The sequence below is a fragment of the Echinops telfairi genome, unplaced genomic scaffold (assembly GCF_000313985.2).
Source record: "Echinops telfairi isolate 266 unplaced genomic scaffold, ASM31398v2 ScPeMD7_7424;HRSCAF=8462, whole genome shotgun sequence".
Taxonomy (NCBI): Eukaryota; Metazoa; Chordata; class Mammalia; order Afrosoricida; family Tenrecidae; genus Echinops; species Echinops telfairi.
In genome coordinates this window covers 12,895,431-12,911,994 of record NW_022111324.1, presented here as the reverse complement: position 1 = coordinate 12,911,994, position 16,564 = coordinate 12,895,431, and the positions used below count along the sequence as shown (strand labels likewise).

At 42.6% G+C, this 16,564-nt stretch overlaps 1 pseudogene; it reads right to left on the bottom strand.

The window, feature by feature from the left end:
• Window positions 1-13,751: 13,751 nt before the first annotated feature.
• On the bottom strand, window positions 13,752-14,182 carry LOC115872355 (annotated as a pseudogene).
• Between the last annotated feature and the right edge of the window lie 2,382 nt (window positions 14,183-16,564).

Sequence of the window (16,564 nt, the reverse complement as noted above, 5' to 3'; positions counted from 1 at the left end):
ACTGTGTATTGCAATTTGACGAATATTTAACTTAGCTTAAGTGACTATGAACTTGAAATTTATTTGCTCTATCATTCTGCAGCCTGCAGTTTTTAAACAGATGATTGTTTGGGTGAGATTGTGAGTATTTTATTAATACTGATGTCCACAGCAGTTTTCTTAGACTCTTCTCCTGGCATCAGAAAGTGGTACCCATACACGAAGATCAACGAGTACAAGGAAGAAGAAAACGTTCTTGGTAATGATGGTGGTAATGATTGTACCACTGTTCTTGATATGATTGAAGTATTGAATTGCATGATAGGTGGATGGAGTGTCAATAAAAAGGTTGAAGAAAAGAAAGAAAGTGGTGTCCCAGCACTAAGACAGAAAAAAGCACCAGCAAAGCTTTGGTGAAGGAAGGAAGCTTGATTCTCTCTGGCGATGGCAATCGCCTACTCCCACACAGTGCGACAATTCTGCAGTGGTATCAGCTGCCATTCGTTTTTAATTTTGTTTTTACAAGGAGAACTTTCATAACAAAGCTTGTAAGTTTGAGATAAAGTAGATAAACAAAACAAAACAAAGGTAAACTCTTATAACTCACCAGCAAAATGACAAACAACCCAGTTAAAAAAGGGCAAAGGATTTGAAGAGATCTTTCTTCAAAGATCCACATGTCCAAAAAGATATATCCACATGTCCAAAAAAGCACATAAAAAGATACTCATTGGCTATCAGATGAATGCAAATCAAAAGTATAATGAGATACGGCTTCACACCTACTATTACCAGAAAAGTGAACGACGGTAATGAGTATTGTTAAGGGTGTGGAGAAGCTGGGCCCCTCATGAATTGCTAGTGGGAATGTAAGACGGTACAGTGACTATGAAAAACAATTTGACACTTTCTCAAAAAGTTAAGTACAAAATTAGCAAATGACTCAGCAATTCCATTCTTAATTCCATTCCTGTATTCACCAATGTTGCTTACAGCATTATTCATAAAAGCCAAAAGGTGAAGGCAGCCCAAGTCCACCAATAATGAACGAGGAGATGGATTGGCACAGTGGCTGCATCTATGGGTTTGGGCATAGGAACAATTGTGAGGATGGCACAGGACTGTGCAGTATTTCCTTCTGTTGGGAATAGGGTTCCTACAGGTCAGAGCTGACTTGATGGCACCCAACAGCAACAAATAAAAGAATAGACGGAGACCTATATTTCATATGATGTGTATTTGTGTGAGAGGAGAGAGAGTGTGATAGTTAAGGTTTTGGGTCAACTTGGCTGGGCCAGGATTCTCAGTGGTGTGGCAGTTGAGATAATTGAATACCTTAATCCTCCATATGAGATCTCTTCAGAGGATTGGCTTACTTCCAATATCAATGGGCATTGCAGAAAGGTTGCTTACTTTGCTGGGTCTGGATCCTGCATCTGGCTCACAATGTGACCTCTAGTTTTTAGAACTTGAGTCACTGGTTGGCTGTATTGCCTGCTAAACCTAAAAGTCATCAACAGTCTGCCATCTTTCCTCCTGACATCCCATTCATTAGTCTCTGAACTCAGAAGCCTGCTGCCTGACCTGCTGATCTTGGGTTCATCAGCTCCTGCAGCTACGTTAGTCAGGGGAGCCTGCAGCCTGACATCTGACTCATTGACTTACAACTTTTTGGTTCTTGGCTATCCCTGCAGGACATCACTGTTGTGCTGTTCTAAGCAGGAGGTCTCATCACACTGTAGAATTTCTGTTCCCAAGTTACCCTAAGTTATTCCTACATATCTTCTTACCTATGAGTGAAATACATTGAAAATACTCAGTACTGCCCTGCTGTTGAATACCAAAGTCAAAGAACACACTGACACTGATAGCCAGGGGTTCACTCCTGGTGGTCACAAGAGCTGATGTTATATTTCCAGACATTTTTCTGAGCTTGATTATTAACTCATTGGTACCTTGAAATTGGTCATGGTTGGGCGTATTTACACCATAGAAATTGGCAAATGCTACCAATTGGAGAATTTCCTTTTTTGTGATTGTTGCTAATAATGAAAATAAGAGAGCATGGTTTGTCACAGGTGTGTCACGCATTAAAAATTTATACAGCAGCTTTTGCTGAGTTTATCTACTAAGTGTGAGACCATGTTGTTGGGTACAAGAACTATAGAGATAGGTGCTGGTTGGCCTAGAAGAGACCCCCTTAATTTTGATAAGCTAGTGTGCCTCCTGCTGAGACAAGTGAACAGCCTTGAGGCTACTCAAACTTGCTTCTGCGATTTCCTGAAATCTCTTGGCATCATCAAGCATTGTAAGAAAGGTGTACATACACTTGTAGCCAATTTTTAAAAAATCATTTTATTAGGGGCTTATGCAACTCTTATCACAATCCATACATACATCAATTGTGTAAAGCATATTTGTACATTCATTGCCCTCATCATTCTCAAAACATTTGCTCTCTACCTAAGTCCCTGGCATCAGCTCCTCATTTTTCCCCTCCCTCCCCGCTCCCCCCTCCCTCATGAGCCCTTGATAATTTGTAAATTATTATTTTGTCATATCTTGACCTGTCCAACATCTCCCTTCACCCACTTTTCTGTTGTCCGTCCTCCAGGGAGGAGGTCACATGTAGATCCTTGTAATCGGTTCCCCCTTTCCAATCCACTCTCCCTCTACCCTCCAAGTATTGCCACTCACACCACTGGTCCTGAAGGGATCGTCCGTCATGGATTCCCTGGATTTCCAGTTCCTCTCTGTATCAGTGTACATCCTCTGGTCTAGCCAGATTTATAAGATAGAGCCAATTCTTTTCAAATTAACAGCTTTACTAAGCAGCAGAAAAAACCAATTCTCTGTTTCCTTACAAATATTTTTCTTTCTTTTCTTCTTCTGAACCTTTTTCTGGTTTCTTCTTATTATTATTTAAGACAAAAATGAATATAGAGTGATTCCCTTGGTTAACTTGGGCTATTTGCTTTTTCTGGTGCCTTTCAGAGCTCTGGAAATAGGTTAATACGGATTTCACAAATATCTATCATTTACTCATTGCCATCAACTTAGTTCTGACTCACAACTACACTTGTGATGGCACCGCCTTGTTGGCTGAAAGTAAAGAGGGCTTGAAACACTGACTAATGAAGACCAAGGACTACAGCCTTCAGCATGAGTTCCACCTTCAAGGGAACAAAAGTCCTACTGAACCAATAGACAACATGATAAATGGAGAAAAGATTGACGTTGTCAAGGATCTCATTTTACTTGGATTTGCAATCAATGCTTATGGAGGCAGCAGTCGAAGGACACATTGTACTGGGGCAAATCTGTTGTACAAGACCTCTTTAAAGTGTCAAAGAGCAAGGATGTCTCTTTGAGGACTAAGGTGTACCTAACCCAACTAAAAATATTTTCAATCACAACATATGCATGTGAAAGAAGGACAAGGGATAAGAAAGGCTGAGGGGATTTATCCCTCTGAATTATGGTGCTGTTGAAGAATATTGGTATATTATGAGCTTCCAGGGAGCGCTGGTGGCATAGTGACTGCTTGTTGGGCTGCAATCCACAAGGGCAGCAGTTTGAAACCCCCAGCCTCTCCTCAGAAGAAAGATGGGGCTTTCTATGTCCATAACGAATTAGCCTCTGAAACCTCCAGGGGCAGTTCTACCCCAGGTCACTCTGAGTCAGCATTGACTCAATGTCAGTGAGTTGAGAGTGCGTGGACGGCTAGAAGAATGAACAAATCAAGTTGGGAAGAAGGACAGCCAGTATGCTTCCTAGAAGCGAGGGTGGTGAGACTTTATCTCGTGTACTTCGGACATGTGATCTGGAAGGGCCAGTCCCTAGAGAAGAACATCAGGCTCAGTAAGGTGTGGGGTCAGGGAAGAAAATTGAGGATGACGGCTCTCAAAGAGATGCATAGACCCAGTGGCTACCACAATGTGCTCAAACATAGCAATAATTGTGAAAAAGACACAGGACTCAACAGTATTTCATTTTGCTTTATGCAGGGTTGCTGAGTCTGAGCTGAATCAACATCTAACCACAACACTCTCTATACTTTGTTTATATGTTAATCATTTTCAATAAGTGGGTTTCTCATTAATTTGTCTCCCCCTCTTTGGTTCTAATTCCACAGCTTGGTGTTCAAAATAATGATAATTAAAAATGACTATAGGCCCCTAGTCCCTCTGTTGGCTGGAGCTGGACTTAACCTCCTGATTCTGCCACTGATCTGCTGAATGACCTTGAGCTATCGTTTTCTTAATCAGTGCATAACAGGATGGCTTTTCCACTCCCAGGAGCATTTGAAGGATTAGCTGTGGGTCCCTAGTATACTTAGATGAGATAAGAAGTACTTGGTTATTATTAATCCAATGCTGGACTAGTCCCATAGACAGGCTGGGCTATTGAAAGCCCCAAAAGCCATAATCAGCTTAAAAGAACTTGAAACCGTGACTGTTCAGAATTTCTGGTGAGGAAAAGAGTCAGCCCTGCGGGTGCTCACAGGAACTGAAGCAGGATCGAGTAACAGCCTCAAAGACACGGGCCATGGGCAAAGATAACCCCTCACATTTTCTTTTTTTTTTTTTTTAACATTTTATTAGGGGCTCATACAACTGTTATCCCCTCACATTTTCTTAAGGTAGCTTGGAACTAGGAACCAAGTCTGAGGGAGCAGGTGGGAATTGGGGATATTTCCTTCTGTTTCCTTGCATCTCCAGTGCTTTATCTTTGAGGATCCTTGGAGAATACTTGCATTTTTAAACCTCTTCTATGATCAAGGTTCTAGGCATTTTCTGGAACACCGACTCTGGTCCGTGCTGGGGATACATTGGAGGACGGGGTGCTGCGTCTTCCCCCAGAGAGCTGGACAGCGTTTCCTTGTGCTGCTCTAACAGAAATGCTATGCATGTGTTTCTGTTTTTAAGGATTTAAAGGATAGAAATTTATTTTCACACTTCAAGAGCCTAGAAGTTCTCTTCAGCTTAGGGACCTAGGGGACAGACTGTCCCTGCCTGTTTCAGTGTCCAACCTGTTTCTGTCAAAAGGATTCCTACTTACCCTTTAGAGCAAAGAAGAACGACATCCACAAGTACGCCAAACCCAAACCATCCTACTGCCACCGGCTGAGTACAACTCAGAGCCACCCCCAGCCCTTTCCCACAGGTAAAGGGGCTAGGATTGCAACACATATTTGGGGGAAGAAAGAGAAGGGAAGAATTGTCCACAGAGTCCGATAGAAAGTGTGAGGCAGTGGAACACCATGAGGTGAACGTTTGTGGCAGGGTTCGCATCAGGAGCAACTTCCTGGAATAGGTCAAATCTGGGCTCGTTTAGGAACAAATAGGGGTGTGAATAGGAAAAGGGTATTTCAAGCAAAGGGAAGAGATGGTGCACAAAGATGTAAGAGAACAGTAACTTCTCGTTCTCTTTGAAATAAGGCATGGCACTTCAGAGAACTCTCTGGAGTTTAGGGTTTAAGCAGGGGGACCTGGCAGGAGATGAGTCAGCAGAGGCCAGTCCAAGGATGCTCCTGTAAGTCATGTTACTTAATTTGCAGCTTATGGGGGTGGGGGTGGGGGAAGAGTCAATCAAACATTTTAAGTAGGGGAATGGACCAATTAGGAGTGTGATACAATTTTTTAAAAATATAATTATAATAGGAAAATTTGCTGAACATCATTATGTGCCAAGCATATTCTAAGCACTTCCCTTGATACAACACATTACATTCTCCCGGCATTCATGGCCAAAGGCCAGGCTGCAAACCACCTGAGGCTGCCATCATGACCCTGCTCTCAGCCACTGAGCCACAGACATATCTTATGCTATGATTGTATTACTATTCATATGCACGTAAATTCTCGTCGCCTATCTTGTTCCTTGCTGTTTTCAATTTTCAAGTAGGGTACTCCCAGCAATTCTTATGCACAAATAAGATATCTGACTGTGAAACATTCCAGATTTCAATGATCTTAAATAAGATCTAAACTGTCCCCCACCCCCCACCCCCAAAAGTCTATGATCAATTCTGACTTTTAGTAACCCTATCTAGGGTTTCCCAGATTGTAAATCTTTATGAGAGGAGAGAGCCTCATCTTTCTCCCTTGGAGCAGCTGGTGAGTTTGAACCATTGACCTGTGGTTAATAGCCCAACGCGTAACCCTCACCAATCCAAATCAACCAAACCCACTGCCTTTGAGTTAACTTTCTACTTATAATGAGCCCATAGGTCAGGGTAGAACTAGTCTTTAGGGTCTTCAAGGTAGTAAATCTTTACAGGAATAGAAAGCCTCGTGTTTCTCCAAAGAAGCTACAGGTGAGTTTGAACTGGCAACTATGTGGCTAGCAGTCCAGTGCTTACTCTACTCTGTCACTGGGGCCCCTTAAATGAGGTCTCCAAACCAAAAAACCAAACTCACTGTCATCAAGTCACTTCTAACTCATTGTGATCCAAAAGACAAGGTATGACTGTCCCTATGGACAGAAAATCTTTACAGGAGTAGAAAGCTTCATCGTTCTTTCTCAGAGTGGCTGGCTAGTAGTTTTAAATTGCTGCCCTTGCAGTTAGCAGCCCAATGCATAACTGCTATACCACCAGGGAATGCTGTATAAAGTCTAGAGCAGAGAACGGCAAACTGCGATGCGAGAGCCAGATTCGGCTCTTTGGATATATGCATATTGGTCTGCAGTAAATTGAAAATGAAAATAAGATGGTCATAATTCATTCAAAGGATATTATTCAGAGGGTACCAATTTCAGTTGTTTGTAAACATGTACACACACTCTCAAACACTTGTTAAATGGTTGTGAGCGACAGGATTGGCTCTTCTTCTCTAATGTTTGCTGACCACTGCTCTAAGTAGCAAGACTTCACAGAAAATGCCCTGCTGCCTGGTCTCCTCCGATGCTGGTGGTTTGCACAGCTCTACCCAGCATGCGCCTTGGTGCCCGTCCTGAGTTCTGTTTGGAGTCCACGGGCATCCCGATCCCAGGCTCGGTTTCTGCATCCCACTAGGGGTGCTCTTCTTTTTGAATGCATGAGGGAGAGCATTCATTTCCCATATTTCAATGATACAATTCCCAGTTAATAAAGAGCATGGAAGGACTGATTTGATTTGGGGGAAGATCACATCAGAGTTAATGAGAACTTGTTTATAAAAAGTTGACAAATGGGTTTCTTTCATAGAAGGCAAAGCTTCTACCTTTAGTAAGCTTCGAGTCATGGACGGGGTTGTTGCTGCGCTTAGGGACCATCGAGTCTAGTTAGACTCACGGTGGCCCATGTGACAGAGTAGAACTGCCCCCTATGGTTTTCGGGGCTGCACACTACCACACCTTTCTTTCATGCAACTGCTGAGGGGGGTTGAACCCCCAGCCTTTTGGTTAGTAGCTGGGTGCTTAAGCATTTGTACCTTCAGGACTATTTTAGATTGAAGATAGCTCTTGAGATATACTTACAAATACCAGAGAGTACACTTATATTTAGTCAATTGACTAAAATGCACTGTGTACCTGCTACGAACCCTGCACCAAACTAGCTAGAGTGAGAGAAGTGGTGAAGTCATCACGATTCCTGTCTTCAAGCCAAAAGAGGAGCTCAGAGCTGCTGAGCTATTCTTACAATGCAAGGTTACCCCCTGTCTCTCTTAGCACCTTTGTCTTCTCACTGGCCTCTGTCACCTTGGTCTTTTGATTGGCAGGTGACCCTGGAACAGGTCTTCCCCTGTCAAGCTTGTGCTTTGGGCAGCCACCCTAGTTCAGGGAACGGAGAAGCTACTTCCTCCTACTTTCCCATTTGACTAACAAAGGAGTAGGCTCCTGCTAGACTGTGTTGTTTTCCCAGGCTGGTTGGGAAATTATTGGCCTGTGGCCATTTTCTAAAGGGAAAAGTGTAGATTTTTTTAATCTTAAACCATCTGGAAAGAATCACTATGACTTTGAACACTAACTGCAGAACTATCACGATCAGAAATGCCAGCCCATTCAAGAAACTTTGGAAAGCCCAGCTATTTGGCCACCAGCCAGCCCCACCCCTTCCCCAAACATAAATTCCTCCTTTGGAAGGTGCAAGTTATAACGACCCAAAATGAACTGCTTGAGGATTAGTTGTCATGGAAACAGAGCTAGGACATGAGTACTGCACACAGCCTCACACTCCCTTCCCAACCAGGCCCTGCCCAGGGGACAGCTGAGCAGAGGGACACAGCCACAGAGCCAGGGGGCCAGTCTCTGACCAGAGAGTTCCGGATCAAGGACTCCTGCCTGCCCAGCATTACTCCAGAGTTGGACATTCTAGAAGATGCTCTATTAGTTAGGGGCTGTCAACTTCCCTATCCTTGTGCTGCTCCTTCTCTGTTCTCCCTCCTGCCTCTCTCCTCATCTCTCCATTCTTCTTACTTTCTCTCCTTTTCTCCTCTCCTTCTTCCCACTGCCTCTCCTGGTTTCTCACATCTTCCTGCTCCTCTCTTCCCCACAGTGTCCCACTGACCTCCTTTGATACTCCCAACAGTTGACAAACCAGTTCCTCAGCTGTCATCCTCACCTCCACAGTCGTCACCAAGTAGCAGGTCAGCCTTCTGGAGAGACAGGGTGTGCCTTTCACAAAGAAAACGAGGGCAGCCTTCTTAAAGAGAGATGCCAATCTCAGCTCCTCCTCCCCCAGCACCTCATTCAGACATCGACATCATTGACAGCATCTCTGCATAGTGCAGCAGCTCATGAGAGCTTGACTTTACAGACATGAATCACTCATCGTTGTCTCCAGTGTTCCACACAATGCCAGGCCATAATGAATTTATGCTGAATTAGCTGTTCAACTCCACCCACTTCCTTTGAAGACTGTGCCTCTTCCCCTGTTCCACTTCATCCTTATAGAGTTCTTAATTAATCCCATGCCAGTGATCATACTGGATGCTCTCCAAGCTGGGTGAAGTACCTACTCTAGGATTTGGAGGTTTGGTATCACAGGTGGTGAGGTAGTTAGTTTATTGTGCCAACCTGGCCGATAAACACATGTGGGGTTAATTGAAGGGCAGAGGGATAAATGGCTTGGTAAGCCTCGCCTTTCTAGTTCTTGGGTCGCTTGCTTTCAGATGGTCGGACCAGGGTGCAGCTGCCTTAGCAGTTCCTTGCTTCAGCTGGCAAGGCTCACTTCCTGCAAAACACCCCGCGGAGAGGCCGCATGGACCTAGCCGATGCAGCCCTGGTGCTGGAGCAGCCGTGTGGAGACTCCTGCCAGCACTGAGATGCTTACATGTTCACTGATTCAGTTTTCCTCCTGCAGTTGGCATTATTGCTTGTCTTTTGTGAGATGGAGGAAGACTTTGTGGATTGGTGTTGGGCATATGCGTTAATGTTGGACTTGTGGGCTTGGGCAGCACTGGGTTGGGATGTTTCCTTGATGTGCACTTAACCTTTATATAAAACTCTCTCTTATACATGAGTTTCTGTGGATTTGTTTCTCTAAAGTACCCAGATTAACACAGGTGGTCAAAAGCTATAAGGTGTAAAAATTTGGGAACTGCTAATACTTTTTCTACCTGTGTTAGTCCAGGTTGACTAGAGAAACAAATCCAGGGACACTCATATGTCTAAGAGAGAATGTTATATCCAAAAGCAATTGGATATTGAGAAAACATCCTAGCCTCTCAAGTCCTTAAGTCTGATATTAGACCTTAAGTCTCTCTTCAGACTCACGCAGTCACATGCAATGATGCAAAATGCAGGAAGACCACAGGCCAGTGGGTAAAAAGTCTTGTGAGTCCAGTGGTGGTAGAAGCATCTCCAGGGTTCTCACGGGTCTATGTGGCTCTGGCAGCTCTCCGAGTGACTCAACAGCAAGAAGGTGAAGCAGAGAGAGAGTGTGGCCCACCTCAATGGAGAAAGAGAGGAAGTTCCCAGAATCCTCATAAGAAGGCCAAGCCCACAATGAGGCATCAATCAGGATGTGACCTGATTGACAGGCTAGACTCCACCCCTACACTTATTTATCAAGTAGACATGAAATTTTGTCCTACCACACTACCACATGGAAATAGGTAATCTGCAACAGAAGTAAGAAAAAGAGAACATGCAGAGATAGCAGAGGGAAAAGATGGAGAGAGACGCCTCATCTATGTGGCTTTTATGGTTTCTGGGGTCTGCTACAACCTTGCCATTCTTGTGACTGGCTCACTCTGGTTGATAACCCAGCACCCTTCAAACGTAAGAGTTGAGTCTTACTTGCAATGAAAACAGCCCTATTCCCTGTTGGTTAGCAAGCACTTTGGACACATTTGCCAATGATGACTCAGTTGTGCTTCAGTGTCCAAATGCTGAGTACCATAAGGCTGGGAGATGCTAGAGAGGGAACTTGGCTTATGCCTCATTCCTAGGGAAGATCCACAGGCACACAACACAGGAGAAAATGCTCTTACTTTTAAAGGTCTCCTAGAAAAACAATTTACAAGTTCCATTGGGGATAAGAGGAACACTGATAACATGACATCCTGACTCTCCTTTAAAATTATATATATATTATGTATCTTTCTCATTCCAATATATCCATTCACATAAACTTCTGTTGTTTAATCTCTCAATCTTATTGGGTGGGGTTATACAATCATCAGTGCTAACAACTCCCCTTTCTCCTCCTTTCACCCCTCCCCCATGCCCCCCCATCACTTCCCATACCCTCAGGGATCTATTACTCCTGTCACAGTGTCTGAGGGGTCATCTATTTTGACTACCATGTACCAAGAAATTTTAAATATACAAATTAACATACACAAATCTAACATGATTAATGAGCTATAACACATAAAGACCTTAATACTAAGGGCAGAAAATCTTAAAGAACTATAGGATAGTTATGTGATTCATCAGTGCCATACTGTACCCGGGATTTGTCATCCATTCCATGTAGCCCTACTGAGAGGATGTGGTAGTTACATAATCTGGTGTCAATTTGAGGATTAAGAGTGTAGGGTTGGAGTCCAGCCTATCAATCAGGATATAGCCAATGAGGCCTCTGTGTGGGCATGGCCTTCTCCTGAGGATTCTGGGAACTCCAATCTTCCTCCTTTGAGGTGGGAGACACTCTCTCTTTGGTTCACTCCCTGCGAGACATTTCTGTGGAGAAGCCACATGAAACTACCTTGGGGCAGTCAGAGTTTCAGAGCTGAAGGAACCACATGGAGACCCCTGCCAGCAGTGACATGCTTACAATGCTACTGGATCAATTGGCCTGTGATCTTAATTGCATGTGTTTTGTGAGTCTGAAGAGGAGTTTACAGATTGGTATTGGACATAGGGCTAATATAGGATTTATAGACTTGATCTGTTCTGGGCTGGGTTGTTTTCTCAATATTCAACTGCTCTTGTATATGAACCTCTTTCTTATACACATATGAGTGTCTGTGAATTTGTTTCTCTAGTATACCCTGTATAACACAGAGGGACTATACAATTGTCTTGCTGGTGAACTTTGGGTTTCCACTACATCTACTCCCCTTCATATCAATTTGGTTGCATGTTTTTTAAACTTCTGATACCTCGAACTTCTGAGACCTCTTCCCGTCACCACCTCATGATAAAAGAGCTGGTGTGCTCTTTCATGTGGGCTTTGGTGCTTCCCTGCTTGATGGATGCTTGTTTAATTACAAGCCTTTAAGAATCTAGATGCTATATCTTTTTTTGTGTGTCTTATCTACCATCTTTTAAAAAAATCATTTTATTGGAAGCTCGTACAACTCTTATCACAATCCATACATACATCCATTGTGTCAAGCACAGTTGTACATATGTTGCCATTATCATTTTCAAAGCATTTTCTTTCTGCTTGAGCCTTTGATATCAACTCTTCATTTTCCCCTTCCCTCCTCCACCCTCTCTCCCTTATGAGCCCTTGATAAATTATAGATTTTTATTGTCATATCTTACATCATTCTCTGTCACCTCTAACCCACTTTTCTGTTGTTTGTCCCCCTGGGTGGGGTTATATGTCGATCTGTTGTGTCAAGCACATTTGTACATATGTTTCCATCATCTGTTTCAAAACATTTTCTTTCTATTTGAGCCTTTGCTATCAGCGCATTTCCCCCTCCACCCTCCCTCCGGAACCCCTGACAATTTATAAATTATTATTATTTTTCATGTCTTAGATTTTTACAAGGACAACTACAGAACACTATTATAAGAAACCAAGAGTGGCTTCAAGAAACGGAAGAATATCCCATGGTCATGGATCAGAAGACTCAATATAGTAAAGATGTTGGGTCTGCCTAAGGTATTATATAGGTTTAATGCTATCCTGATACAAATACCATCATCTTTCTTCAAAGAATTGGAAAAACTGATTATCAACTTCATATGGCGAGGAAAGAATCCCAGAATTAGCAGAGAACTCAAGAAGGACAAAGTGAGAGGGCTTGCATTACCTGACCTATTATATAGCACCTATTATATAGCCACAGTGGTCAAAATAGTGTGGTATTTGGTATAATGACAGATACTCAGACCAATGGAAAAGAACTGAAAACCCAGAAACAAAATCAGCATACCAACAACTGATTTTTGATAATTGGCCCCAAAAGCATCAAATGGAAAGTAGATGCAATTTTCAACAAGTGGTGCTGGAAAAAATGGATATCTACCTGCAGAAAAATGAAGCAAGACCCTTATCTCACTGCATGCACAAGAATAAACTCAAGGTGGATCACAGACCTTGAAGTAAAACCCCAAACTATTAGGGTCATCAATGAGGGAAATGGGACAAACCTGAGAACTTTGGCGCAGGAAACACATAGACTATCAGAAATAGGGAGGGACACAAAAACAGAGGAGGCAAAAATTGGCAAGTGGAATATACTGAAGATAAAACACACCTGTGTACATCAAAAGGCTTCACCAAGAGAGTAATAAGAGAGTCCACAGACTTGAGAAAATATCTTTAGCAATGACACATCAGACAAAGGCCTTATTAGTAAAATCTACAATACTCTGCCAGCTTACAATAAGAAAAAAATGAATTTCTCACCAAGGAGTGGGCAAAGGACCTGAACAGAAATTTCACAAGGGCAGAAATCCGAATGGCCAGGTAAAGTATGAGAGAATGTTCCCGATCACTAGCCAGAAGAGAAATGCAAATTAAAACAACTATAAGATACCACCGAACACCCTTAAAGATAGCCCAGTGCAAAAATTCAGAAAGTACCAAGTGTTAGAGGGACTATAGTGAAATAGGAACTCTCATCCATTTTTCATATCATTTATAATCTACTCTATTTCTCATCATTTTTGTCACTGTTAATGTCATCCCATATAGAATCATCCCTGATGATAAGTCTTATCATTGCTCCAGAAATTTAAAGGGACTCATTTAAAAAAGGACATATAATCCCATTCTTTCCTCCAGAAAATATTTACTGAAAACTTTGTATGTATCAGACACTATGCTAAGAGCCCTGGTGATGCTGTGGGGTAAGCTTTGGACTGCGAACCACAAGGTCAGAGGTTCAAATCCACCAGTTGTTGCTCTCCTAACAATTTATAACTTCAGGGTCTTTGTGAGTTGAAATAAGGCACTCTGGTGGTGTAGTGGACTACGCATGGGGCTACTAACCACATGGTCAGCAGTTCAAACCCAATAGCCACTTCACATGAGAAAGATGAGGCTGTCTATTCCTGGAACTTGGAAAGTCTTGGAAACCTAGAGACTCCACTGTATTCTTTTTTTTTTTTCTTCCTTAATTGAAAAAGTTTATATTTAGCATTAGCCAGCTGGGCTCACTTTAGATGATTCCAATTTTGTTGGCAACATCTAAAGCGTCATAGTCAGGAGCCAGTCGAACATATGCCTTCTTCTCACCGTCAGGCCTGATCAAGGTGTTGACCTTGGCTACATCCATGTCATAGAGCTTTTTCACAGCCTGCTTGATCTGGTGTTTGTTGGCTTTGACATCCACAAAGAACACAAGTATGTTGTTATCTTCGGTCTTCTTCATGGCAGACTCTGTGGTCCAGGGGAACGTGATGATGGCACAGTGGTCCAGCTTGTTTCTCCTGGGGGCGCTCTTCCGAGGGTATTGGGGCTGCCTTCTCAGTCTCAGGGTTTTTGTGGCTGTGGATGCCTTTCAGCACAGCCTTCTTGGCTTTTAAAGCCTTTGCTTTGGCTTCCGTTTTGGGAGGGGCAAGGAGCTTCCTTCTTCGCCTTTGATGTCATCTTCATGAAAAGCGACTCCACTGTATTCTTTAGGGTATAATGAATTGGAATCAACTCAAAGGCAGTGAGTTATGGGTTGCAATTGACTCAATAGCAGTGTTTGTATTTTTTTCATGTGTATACTAAGAGCTTTCATAATTTAAGCTCAGAGGAGAGAAATTATAGACCTGTAATCTTGAGTTGCATCCAAGTGCAAAGACACCCAGCCAAAGAACTTCAACCCCAGGAACTGGTTACCTGGTACAGGTACCACCCCATAATAAGTGAAAACAGCTTACCTAGGAGTTTTTACCTCAGTGTCTACTTTTTAACACCAGTTGTTCTCACACCCAATTACCATAACCCTACCCATGTAGATCTAATTCCCAGAACTCTCTACTTCTTTCATTAATAAACAATGTCCTTCCTGCCTAACCTCCCTTTAAAAAAATCTCAATTTTCCCCTTATTCAGTGAGACCCTAATATGACCTGCATTTTCCTAGGCCCTGCCTTGTCTTCCCTTGCAAGATACTTCTCTCTCTCATAAATCTTTTTGTTTGTGCTGTAAGTTTGATTCCCTGCCTCGTTATTCTTAAATGGGCAAGGGAAAGAATCAATCTGTGGGACACTCCAGCCGCAATCAGAAGAGAAGAGACTCTGAAACTTGCTCTTGAATGTGGAGTAGCTGAAGTGACTGGAAGAAATTACAAAGTGAAAGAGCTGAACAGAAACTTTCAAAGGGGAGCTTGAGAAGACGAAGTTAGAAAAGACAAAGTTAGAAAGCAAAACAGGAAGAATGCCTTCAGCTTATCTCAAGTGGAAAGAATTGGTGGGGGGCGGAAATGCAAGGCTTGAGCTGAATATTGAAGAATTCTGTAGGCAAAATATTGAAGGGTGCAAGATGATGGAAGGAATACAGAGTCACTATACCAAAGAAAGCTGGTTGACATTTCTACTATTTGAAGCCATAGGATATGTCCAAGAACCCAATGTACTGAAGGAAGAAATTCAAGCTGTGCTGAAGGGATTGGAAAAACAGCAACAAGAAGGCTCCAAGAATTGATAGCATTACCAACTTAAACGTTTTCCACAAGCTGATGGAAACACTCATTTGTCTAGGCCAAGAAATTTGGAAGACAGTTACCTGACCAACTGACAGGAAGAGATCCATATTTGTGCCCATTCCAAAGAAAGATAACAGAATATAAAAATTATCAAACAATATCATTAATACCATAAGCAAGTATAAGTTTGCTGCAGATAGTTCAACAATGGCTGCAGCAGTAAACTGGCAAGGGTAGCTAGAAATTCAAGCCAGATTCAAAAGTAGGTAAGGCATGAGGGATATATTTACTGATATCAGATGGATACTTGCTATCAGCAGAGAAAGTCAGAAAAATTTTTACTTGTGTGTTGTAGACTATGTAAAGGCATTAAACTATGGGTGGACTGTAACAAACTATTGATAAAATTAAGAAGAATGGGAATTGCAGAACACCTCATTGTGCTCTTGTGGAACCTATACATGCATTAAGAGATAATCGTTCAAGCAGAACAAGAGAATCCCACATGGCTTAAAATCAGGAAAGGTATGCTTTGAATCCTTTCACCATATTTAATCTGTCTACCTTTATGCTGAGAAGCTGGATTTTATGAAGAAAAATGAGGCACCAGGATGGAAGGAAGGCATATTAACAGCCTTCGGTAAGCAGACGACATAATCTGCTTATTGAAATTGAGAAGGACTTGAAGTATTTGTTGATGAAGGGCAAAGACTGAAGCTGTTGGTATGGATAGCAACTCAGTGTAAAGAAAACCAAAAATCCTCACAACTGGACCAATGATTAAACAAGGAACATAATGATTAAACAAGGAAAAATTCAGAGTTGACAAAGATTTCATAATGGAAGCATCAACCAAGAAATCAAATGACATGTTGCATTGGACAAATTTGCTGCACAAGACCTCTTTGAAACGTTGGAAGAACAAGAATGCCAGTTTGAGAACTAAGGTGCGCCTGACCCAAGCCACGGTATTTTCAATTGCTTCCTATACATGGGAAAAGTAGACAAAAAAGACAACCACGGAAGAACTGATGCATTTGAATTATGGTGCTCGTGAAAAATATTGAAAATCCAGTAGACTGGCAGAAAAACAAACAAGCCTGTCTTGGAAGAGTTACAGCCAGAATGCTCCTTCAGCCTTTGTCTCGTGTCCTTGAGCTATGTTGTCCGGAGAGACCAGTCTCTGGAGAAGGACATCATGCTTGGTACACTGAAGGTCGGTGGAAAAGAGGAAGGCCTCGATGAGCTGGATGGACGCCGTGGCTGGAACCATGGGCGCAAGCAGGGCGACACTGTGAGGATGGCACGGGCTGGCGAGGCTGTGCTCTGCTGTATACA